This window comes from Triticum aestivum, chromosome 6A, assembly GCF_018294505.1.
Source record: "Triticum aestivum cultivar Chinese Spring chromosome 6A, IWGSC CS RefSeq v2.1, whole genome shotgun sequence".
NCBI classification, from domain to species: domain Eukaryota; kingdom Viridiplantae; phylum Streptophyta; class Magnoliopsida; order Poales; family Poaceae; genus Triticum; species Triticum aestivum.
This window is the reverse complement of record NC_057809.1, coordinates 5,892,735-5,904,166: the sequence shown is the minus strand read 5'-3', so window position 1 is coordinate 5,904,166 and position 11,432 is coordinate 5,892,735.

Genomic DNA, 11,432 nt, shown 5'->3' with positions numbered 1-11,432 from the left:
TTTTTTTTCAAGCAACTTTATGTGCTACAGAGGCAACTTTAGTGCTATAGAAAAGCAACTCATTTTTCCCCTAGTATGACTACCTATCATTGGAGGAACCTTCTAAGTTGGTTACCATGACTATCAATTGACTAGCTTCACCTCTAAATCGCCTACCATAAAGACAACTCCAACGTGGATCACCAAATCTCCCTAAAAATGTTGGAATCTGCCTCTCTAGACACTCTTAACCATCCAACGACGGTTATCTAATTATGTTTCAACAAGTTCATACGTCTGGAATCCTCCAAACTGAACGATGACGGGGCATTCTCAGGGCCCCTCAGCCTCCAGTGCTCCCATCCGACATCAAGCCGGATCCCATCTTCTTAGATGACAAGAGGAGCAAAACCCGCACCTCCTAGGCAAGGCCCTCGAGATGGACAAAGAGCTCACACTACAAATGGAGATGCTAACCCAACGGCCAACCTCCCACCGATGTCTGATAAATCCCTCTCTGCCGCTCCCGAAGAAACACGACGTCTAAAACTAGATGCCTCATAAAGGAGGAGATGTGAGACATCATCCCCACTGCGCCAACCATTTCTGTTGTAACAAGGAGTTAGCAACAACAACTTCGAGTATTGACAAACACAACCACATATAGAAAAGACTAAGTTCACCTAGCAGCGTCCGTTGGGGGTAGAAAAGAAAAACAACTATGTGACTTATATGCACTGGAGTTGTACTTAAAAAAGCCAGCAACTTTTGGGGTGTTTTTACGTAACTCCAATGCATTCACCAGACAACTCGTATGTAGTCCCATCATGAATTGGTATCTAGCTAAAGCAGCCACATTTAGAAAAGACTAAGTTCATCAGTCAACTCGTGTGTACTCCACGCCTGAACAACTCCATAGTTTTCCTTGGGCACCTAGGCAGTAGAAGAGGAGAAAACACACGCACGCACGTGCGCGCACACACACACATAGTCATGTGCCTCATAATTTCAGCAAGGAAACCTGACCAGTTCCACCCGCTCCCCTCTACGATTGCACTAAGGGATTCCACCTGAGGAGAGGAAAATCTTGACTCCACCTCTATGACACAAACTTAATTAAAGTTATCTAAAAACCTTTAGATCTTACCAAATAATGGTCTTGGTAAATATTTCTGTTCATGAGGATTGTGCAACTGGATACATGGTTTTAGACCAAACTATTTATTGATTTTGGGCAACTGGATACTTGGTTTTAGGCAACTATATGGTTGATTGTGGGCAACTATGACACCTAAACAAGGGATAAAGAACATACACATGTTCATTAGGGTTCACGGGTAAATTTAATCCCCTAAAAACACTTCACAGTTTACTTCATAGTTTTAGTTACGTCCCCTATGATCAACTCCACCCTGCTCCGTCTCTATGATTATTCATCAAGTATTTATGATTATACCATGGGTCCCACCCCGAGGAGATAATTTTTTGACGCATCTCTATGACACAAATTTGAAAGGTATCTACCTTTACATATTAGCCAACATATGGTCTTGGTAATATTTCTGTTCATTAGATTTGGGCAACTAGATACATGGTTTTACACAACTATATGGTTGGTTGTGGACAACTAGATACACTAGTACAATGCCCGTGCGTTGCTACGGGCAAATGATTGAAAAATAACTAAGGGGACACCCATACGTCAGGTACTTAACAATACTCTCCCCGTCATTCACTTCTATTTATGGCCATAAATCAATATCCAATGGATAGGAACACGCTACCACCTATTCATCTTCTCCCTCCTTTCCCATGAAGGTTGCTCATATTCCATCGTGCCCTACCCAAGCCTAATTGCCAGACTCCATCCACGCAACCGGCGGCTCTCACCTCCCTCCCCTCCCCTCGACCCCCTCCCCCGCCACCATGTCAGTTCCCGCCCCGACCATCCTCGATGAACAACTCCGATGTCCCCCTCCCCCACCTGCACCCCCATGCACCCTCACTGGTTAAGTCTCCGATTTTCCCCCGCTCATACACGGCTCGACCTCGCTATAGCCGGCTCTCCTCATGTCATCCTCGTCTTCGGCCTCGTGCAAAGCAGAAAGTTAGTGACACAACAACAACAAAAATCACGCATGAGATTTAGCAAAACTAATAAAATCAAAGAATAAGTGGGCGATACTTGATTCAAACACATACTTCACATGGCAAAATTATCATACAACAAACATGTGTCAACAACTTGATCAAACAATCAATGAACAATAATTTGATATCACAATGTTATAATTTCCGCTTCACCTGAATGTCCAAAAACACGGTCTTCTCTACCGCTTTCTTTACCAAATAAATTATATTCAATGTTCCTAGAAAAAATGGAAGTGATTTTTCAAATTCATCAGTTACTCATGTTTGCATGCCTTGTCCTCTTTACCGCGAGACAACTCCACCAAACACCGAGCTTCACAATAACCCCAACCTCATTAAGTTTACCATCTTCCGAGACAACAATTGTGTAGAGCATCAAGTGTTGGACTTTAAAAATGACAATGAACTTGAGCATTGATGGAAAGGTAATAGTTGTACACGATCACGGTCTAACCTTGGGCACAACTTCGCTTTCTTGCCATGCCACCTTCCTTGGTGTCTCCCTCCTTTCTCTCAGTTTTGTCATCTCCCTCTCCTTCCTGAAGCTCCCTTCTTTCACCTTCCCGTGCCGCATGTCCACCACTCCCGCATCTCCGTTGGTGCAATCAGCAAAAGACATGTCTGGCACTTGATTCCAGAAAAAATCTGGTGGGTTGAATAGAAAAATAAACATTATTTTTACACTATATTTGAACACAAAGAGAAGGAAGTAGATTCAGCTCACACATATGACTGGAGGTTGCACCTGCACACAGTATCTATGCAAGTCTGGAGTGCGCCTTGTCCTATGTCACCTGTTTTCCTCGCTGTAGACGTTGGGGCGGCGGCCCCGATAGCTTTGCAACATCAACAACATGGACCTCGTGTCATGTGGGTTGTTCGCAGGAGAGTGCCTCATGACTTGTTTCCGACAGTGATGGAGGAGCAACTTGTTTGCAGAGCGAGTCCCCCAGTTTGTATGCACGTGCAATGCATGTCTTAATAGAATTAAAATTTGAATACATATCTTATAATTTAAGTTCATATGTAGCTACTTGTGTTGCAATCCTAAATGTGTAATAATCTGAGGAGATCAAATGCTGATGGGATCTACTTGTTTCCAAACATAATTGAATATCTAACTGATTACAACAGGTAGCTTAACTGTGTTACCTGTGATTGAAACACAAGCTGGAGACGTATCAGCCTATATCCCCACCAATGTGATCTCTATTACAGATGAACAAATCTGTTTGGAAACACAGCTTGTTTATCGCGGAATTAGACCAGCTATTAACATTGGCTTATCCGTTAGTCGCGTCAGGTCTGCTGCTCAGTTGAAACCTATGAAACAAATCTGTGGTACTTCAAAACTGGAATTGGCACGGTATCCCGAAGTGGCCGCCTGGCCGCCTTCGCTCAATTTGGGTCAGACCTTGCCTTCACCTCCAGGCTTTATTCTGTTACCATATCCCCTGCTGTCACCTGCTCCCCATAATCCCCTTCCTTTCTAATCTCATTTACTTGTTCGGTTAGCCCTAGGGAAGTACACATGCAATATTCAAAAGCATTCAAACATTACAACAAATATCTACTCCTATGTTGTAAGCATTCAAGCTTACAAAATAGTACATTGGGGTACATTTAACATAACAGTGAACATTTTCATGTCCTGGTGATCTGATACTTCTATTTCCACTACAGTTTTACTGTGATTCAAACAGGATCTGAAGGCATTAGGCATTACAAAAAATAAAACAAAGAACTGGTATAATTTACAACAGGATTTTGGGTTTTGGAACCATTTCATGCCAAGTGTACAATGATACAGCGATACAACTAGGATCTGAAGGCATTAGGAAATACAACAAAAGGAACAGAGCTGCTACATGAAAATATTCTTTCTCTTTCCATAACCATGATCTATATGACTTGAAATAAATACATTTGTTCCTAATAATATTAGTATTAGCTTATAAGTACTACTGTAGCCTTGACAGCCCATAGCTCATAGGTGAATCCATTGGTGACACTCTACTCCCTGTATTCATGCCATTCACCAGCGACACTGGTGCACTTTAGCTGCAATATCTTTGTGATTCCTGGAAAGAGTTTGACATACCGAAGCCCCCTTGCGAACAAAGTTACTCAGAACAGAGGAGGGCCTACAATTTACCTACTTTGACGATATACTTGATATATCATTACAAGGGGAGCTTATTGTAACTTTATGGTGCCAGAAAAATAAGTCAAAACAGAGGAGGCAGATGGGTATTTGTATTACCAGAATGTAAAGCCTAGGGTGCCATGCAGCAGCAGCTGTCCAGGAGATTAGAAAGATGCACATCCAGTCCAGGGTGATGCTGCTTTTAGAATGTTAAAGATCTGCAACAGCCACCAAGATCATGTTCATCTTAAAAACAGATTGAAGCATATGTATGTATCTATCTAAAAGAGGTCGACACTAACTCGAACCCGGCCTAGTGAAGGACCTGAGGCCTCCGCCGCTCACCCTACACGGCGTTGTGCACCACGACGCACTGACGCACAGCCTCTTGCCTCATTCCCGCCTCGGCACCATGCTGCCTCGAGCCTGCCACGGCAACTCCCATGTGTGGCACGGATCTAACCGTCATGGTATATAAAACATCTGTATAAAAACATTGCAGACAGGCGCTTAATTCTCCGATCACTAATTCTCTATTTGAATCTGCTGGAGAAGAACTCACCAGGGCATTAAGCTGTCTGTTCTCTACAAACATAGATTCCAAAGATTTAGGTACTTACATATTTCTTCCAAAAAGAGAAACTTTATCAACTGAAGAGGAAAGTGAATCCTGCAAATCGACGAAATGGATATATTAATTTGTAACAATTTCCCCAAAAATGCTAAAAAAATTTGGACCTTTTCATCATGCTAGTATGGACTTACTTTTCTAGGATTATCTCTGTAGTTAACAGACCATGAACGTCCCATCTCTGAACTTCCTAGACAGTAGACTCCATAGGACACGGTTGTTTACTTCCAATCCCCAAGATAAGATGTGACATCGAGTTGGTGTACATATCAAGCGATAGCATGATTTTAGTTAAATCAAAGACAATATAATTGTACCTCACCTCAAGAAGCCTCCCTAGTAGCGATACTCATCATAGATAGGAGTACCACCACATAGCCACTGCTCACAAAGTCAAATGTCGCAAGATGGAAAAAGGCTGGATTAGTAATATAATTCAAATATCAATCCATTTTATACATTTTTTTGCGAGGCATCCTTTTTGTACTCAACAGTCCTTGACTCCGATTAAATATATTGTTCACGCCCTGTTACACATTCAGGCTAAGCACACTCTTCGATTTTAGTAATTACCCAAACCATATACACAAGTGATTAATCAAACTTCACTTACCACATTCCTCAATAAATCATGAAAGGCACAATATCTAAATAGCAAGGTCTGAACCGTAGCACACATCATGTAAAATCTAACTATAGCAAATAATACTTATAAAGATATTGTAGTCTATCACACTCACATGTAAAGACGTCGAATCAATCTTTAAACTTACACAGCCTTATAAAATTTCAGTGATAATTTTATTTACATATATGATAAATTACGAAATAATCTAAGACACTAGTTCATGAGGAGAACACATCAAAAACAGTCTATAAGTATCTATACCAGATTTACACCAAGTGTTTAACTAGATATAACAAAACTCCCAATTGTGTAAGTTGTCACCTGCCACTTGCATTACAAACTTTTTGTTGACATAAAAAATGTGCAAGCATCAGCTACATCAAGAACTTACCAGAAGCAGGTACAGCAATCTTGCAGGAGCTACAACAAGTAGCGGCTGTAGAAACAGAGCAAGTAGTGGCGCCTAACCATGTCGCCCCCTCCAAGCTAGACTCGGAGGATGCACACACGCGCGCTGCCTCCGCCATGCGCCCGCGATGTGTAAAGGAACAGCAGGCCCACGAAGGTGTCTCGGGAAAGCGGATTCCGCATGTTCGTGTAACGGCCTCTGTGGCTCAGTTAGGTTTTATGCCTGCCGGTTCAGCTGCGGGTGGTTACGACAAGCATGAACCGGCGTGCGACGATGGCGAGAGGAGGATGGGTGCGTTTGGGTTGGAGCTGGGCACAATTAGCGTGGAGGGCAGGTTGATTGCCGCTTACTCGTCCGGCTGATCTGGAGGGTTGGCGGTGATCATGTGCGTGGGGAGGAGGCAAGAGGAGGAGCAGGGGAGGCGGCGGAGGGAACCTTGTCGAACTGCAGGAGGACAGCGATGGCATGCTCGGGTCTGAGCGCACCTCTGCCCACCATCTTGGTCAGCGTTTCCGTCATGGCCTTGCCGATTTCAGACCGATGGTACATGTCGAACGCCTCCGCCATGCCTCCCCTGACCCTGATCCCTGCCGGTCAACAGTAAGCATCAATCAGACAGTACAATCTAGATGCCGAGATGCCCATAAAAAACAATACAGATGCAAGACGGCGCGCGACTCTGATCACGCCGGAACCCAGCGAACGCGGGGATTCCGTCGAGATTCCCAAACCCACGGCGCAGCAAACGCACCCCGATCCTGGCCGCTCCGCTCCGCCCCACCACTCGCAATCAAACTGATGCACCCGCCACCGCCCGTACGCCCGCCGCAATAGAAACCCTAGGCGTCCCTCCCGCGGCGGCGCCACCGAATCGACGCGGGCGCGCTTCTACCTGGCCGATTGGCTGAGGGCAGTGCCGGCGGGGAAGAGAGCGGCTATGGGTGGGGGAGACGGAAGAGGGCGGCTATGCGCTGGCGTTCGAGGGGATCAAGGTGCGTGTCTGGGGATCGAGGGGATCGATAGGAGAGTCTTTCTGCGGGGTGGTTTTTTTAGGGAGGCGTGCGTGGGTGGGATGGGGGGACAAAAAATAACCGGTTGAAAAAACCCAGCGAAAATAAACCGTGGATACTATTCACCGACTCAGACATTAGGAGTAGAGATATGTAATCATCTAAAGCATCAATTGTCACCGTAAAATAAGCATGATTTTTAGTCAGAATCCAAGATTTGTTGGATAGTTGAACACTTAGGCCCATATTCATGAAGGACGACGTAACAAAAGCCAAGTACACAAATAATCCAAGAGTTCACGAACCAAAGGTGAACTAAATTTTGCATCCCTTAGTTTCTTTCAGCGACAGCAAGTACGCATCCAATCCCATCGACTATATCCTCCTGCTTAATGAGAACATACCCATTGTCTAAATCATCATTGACGTTCATACTCTTGTCCGATATGTCTGCTGCAGTTACGATATCCCGTGATATGGTTTCACCATGAGTAGTTTTAGAATTGTTCAGTTGTCAGGTTTGATTGCAATGGGGAATAAAGAATCTGAAGCATGGTGTGGCAAGGTCAGTTTATAAGACAAATTATGCACCTGCACCATGCTGGTATACTGACTTCTGAAGGTCAGTTTTAGGCAATTCGAATATTGATTTGAGAAGATTGCAGAGCTGCAAAAATAATGGGAGAGGTGTGAAAATTAGGGCAGTATGTCATACTTTGTCTCAGTATTCTACTGATTCATACTTTGTCGCTCTCCCCATTCCTACCTCACTCACTCACTCACTCACTCACACACCGTAGACGCTGGAAATAGTGAGAAAGAATACATACCCTTTTGCCCCATTCATATGCATGATCAACAAGGTAGGAATACTCATGATCCTCAAAACATTTTTGCAATGATGAAAATAGTTCATTTAAGTAAACAGACACATAGACTATTGTAAGATCATTTCCCATGTTGTCATTAATCACTCACAACCTTCTCTTCCTCAACTATTACATACAGATAATTATTCCCAGCAGACTAATAGAAGGATCAATTCCATCGATCGGGTAGTCTCCCTCGTCATCTAAACCAAATACACATTTAAAAGAGTTAGATTAAAGAAAATCAGTTGTATTAAAATAAATGTTCTTATCGCATCAGTCTTTTCTTCAGCGTTTGTATATGGTTCATTATAATCACCAGATTCGCAGAGCCATGCTCTTTCAATTGCTGTTCACCATCATCGATGAGGGTATTCTCCAAATCAACCATTTATGTCTACAACAAGGCACTATAAGATAACATTTGGCTCTAACCACCGAGGATATTCACCAAAACAGAATACTTTGTCCAATGAGAACATCAATAATGTAAAACTTTAATAGATCTAAAATTACCTAGGAAGCAACAGGGCTGGTGTTTTGGCTCCCGGGAGCATATGCTCCCGGGTGAACAGTACCGCGAAAAAAATATTAAATATTTTCGAAAAATCCTGATTTTTTTTGTAGATGATTGTATTAGTTTCGCAAGTATGCATGACAATTTTCATGTGAAACAGAGGTGCGATGTTTTGTCAGCAAAAAAAACAAAATTTGGGGTAGCTTTTGGTGTTCGATTTGTTTCTTTTTCACAAGCCAAAATGTTTAATATTTTGGCTCAAAATTTGCATGTAGGATTTGGATGTGACTAAGTACACAAAAACAATTTGTCTTGATATTTTTTCTCATTTCAAATTTTTTTGGGGGGCCCGGGAGCCAAATTAACAGAATATACAAAATTACAAATCAATAGCACTATAAGATGAGAACACTGATAATATTAAAATATGAACAGATCTCAAGTTATTTCTGTAACATCAGAATACATTCTGAGAATGTGGTGTCTTCGTAGAGTGTAAGTGGATGGAAACTAACAACATGTGATCTGCCAAAACAAAAATGGTTTACATGTAACACAAACAAAGGATAACAGTAGAAAACGTCAGTCAACTATATTCTCTTCTTTCTACAAGAATAATGAATTGCTCTTCTGATATTTGTCCTTAATTTCTAACGAGCCTAACGTACTTGGGGTTTAACTTGGGATAAAGCCAGAAATGCACATCTTATGTGTATGCATCAACCCGATGTATAACCTTCAAAGAAGGTATACAATGTTAAGCAAAATCAAGGGCCAAAACATTTATCTAAGTAATTAAATTCTCGGGTTGGACACAATTTTGCGATTCAAGCGAAGATTCAGATTAGGAACCATTGTACTGTAACAGCAAACTGGAACAAACAATCAAGCGATTCAAGCAAAGATTCAGATTAGGAAACATGGGAGAATTCATCACCTTGCTCTGTTGCATTTGTAAGAGGTTGTCGTTGGCGCTCTCTGCGTTCTCCAGCCATCTACTGGGCGAATGATATTGTGGACTTGTTTGAGAAGTTACCGGAATCATCTGCACAGTAAATGTCACTACTACTTTTGGAGCAAGTCTTCAATTCTTAGTTCACCAATTTACTGTCAAAAAGGTAGCTTAGAATGTTTGATGTCGAGATAAACTGGGGAATAAGATTAGCATCAGTATAACCACAAATAGCGCTGTCCACCTTATCCCCTCCCGCGCCGCCACCCGCGAGGCGGTCGGGAGGGCACCTCCAGCTCCGCCACCAGCCAACCTCCTCATCCCTCCTCCTCCCGCGCCGCCGCCAGGGGCTCGGCCGGGCAAAGCCCGACCGGTGCCGGCGGCGGCGGGGCTTCTCGTTCCCCCGCGGGCTAAGGAGCAGCGCGGGCCGGTCTCTCCGGCAGGGGCGCGGCATGGGCGCCGGGCGCCACGGCGCGGCGACGGGCTGGCGTTCGGGACAGCGCTGGCGCGGTGGCTGAGCTTCAGGCGGTGTGGTTGGTGGTGGCTCGTGCAGGGCGGGATGCGGCGGCGGTGGATCTGGTGCGCGGTGGTCCTTTGCGCGAGGGCTGGGAGCAGCGCAGCCGGGCAGCTCTGGGTCATCGGGCGTGGCTGGGCCTGGCGGATCGGGCGGCGGTGGATCCCTCCCGCGTCGTCTCTAGCACCTCTGCCCTCTGCGTCTGCGTCGATCCAGCGGGTTGGGCGCTAGATCCGGCCTCTCCGGTGGCTGCCGGTGCAGCTCGTGGCCCGCTGTGGGCTGGTTCGTCGGCGGTCAGGGGTTCCAAGGTGGGGCCTTTTATTTCTGATCTTCCGACGTTCGACGTGATGCTCGGGGGTTGGTGCTTGGGGGCGGCGGGATGCACGGGTGCGTGCTCCGCGGCTCCGACACGGGGAGCTCTGTTGGCGCAGCCTCCTCGCAGCGCCGCCTCTTCTTCCTCACAATATCTCCCTCTCATGGTTTTGTCTCACACAAGAACTCACACCGGTGAGAAGAACTCAACACACACACACACACACACACACACACACACACCCCAAGGAGAAGACAAACCTCTAGCTTTGCCAGGGCGCTCTCTCCTTGATGAATACATTGGCTACATCTTTGGTGCTCAGCCCTCACGGCCTCCCTTCTCATTACTGAATATGACATATATATACACAAGTGACTCACGCAGGCACTAAACACAGCCAGGCCACTAAGTCACATACTCACACATGACCCCCTCTCTCTCACCTAGAATCGCTCCAGGATCTGCACGATCGGTGGCTTCACAGCTTGTGCACTAACTAACTTATGCATGCAAAGTAATCAACAGCTAACTACATGCACACCCCTTGACCAGCTAACAACCTCTATGCGGCCACTACTTACCCACGAAGTTGGCTAACCACTTGCATGCATCTAACTAATCCATTCAGCAAGCCGGTTCGCTTTGCGGCCCATGCGCTTGTCGCATCACACGACTTTGCTGCCTCACGCAACACTGCAGCTTCACACTGCCGTCGGCATCTCGCCGTGCTCGCCGCATCGCACGGCAGTTCGGCATATCTCCTTCTTGCCACGCCTTTGTCGAAGCAACACCGGACTAGCTACTCTAGACCATCTACACTATATGCAAAACTTAAAGCAAAAGTGCAGATACAAAACATCAAGATTAGTTCTAACATTCACCCTTCTAATCTTGAATGTTGGCACAGCCGGAGGAGGAAGAAGACTCACACACACAACTAGAGGTGGAAGAAGATACGCACAGAGTCTTGGCACACACACTTTTCCTTTTCTTTGTTTTCTTCTCACCCTTGCAATGCAATTACATGATGGCTTAAATAGCCGGAAGCACACGGCTAAAACGCAGCCACTCACCCACTAACTCCATGCACACACACGCACAGGCCACAACTGTCTGACCTGGTTACTACTCAACTAACCCACGTCTAGATTGAGTCACTTCCAAGTTTTCTGCAGATCAACTAAGAGTTCACGCAGCCGGCGCATGCCACAACTGATTTTGCCCGCTTCTTTCTCCACCTCTTTCTGCTACACAACTCGGCCGCTTGGACTCCACGGAACTAGACGCATGCAGCTAGCCTATCCATGCAAACT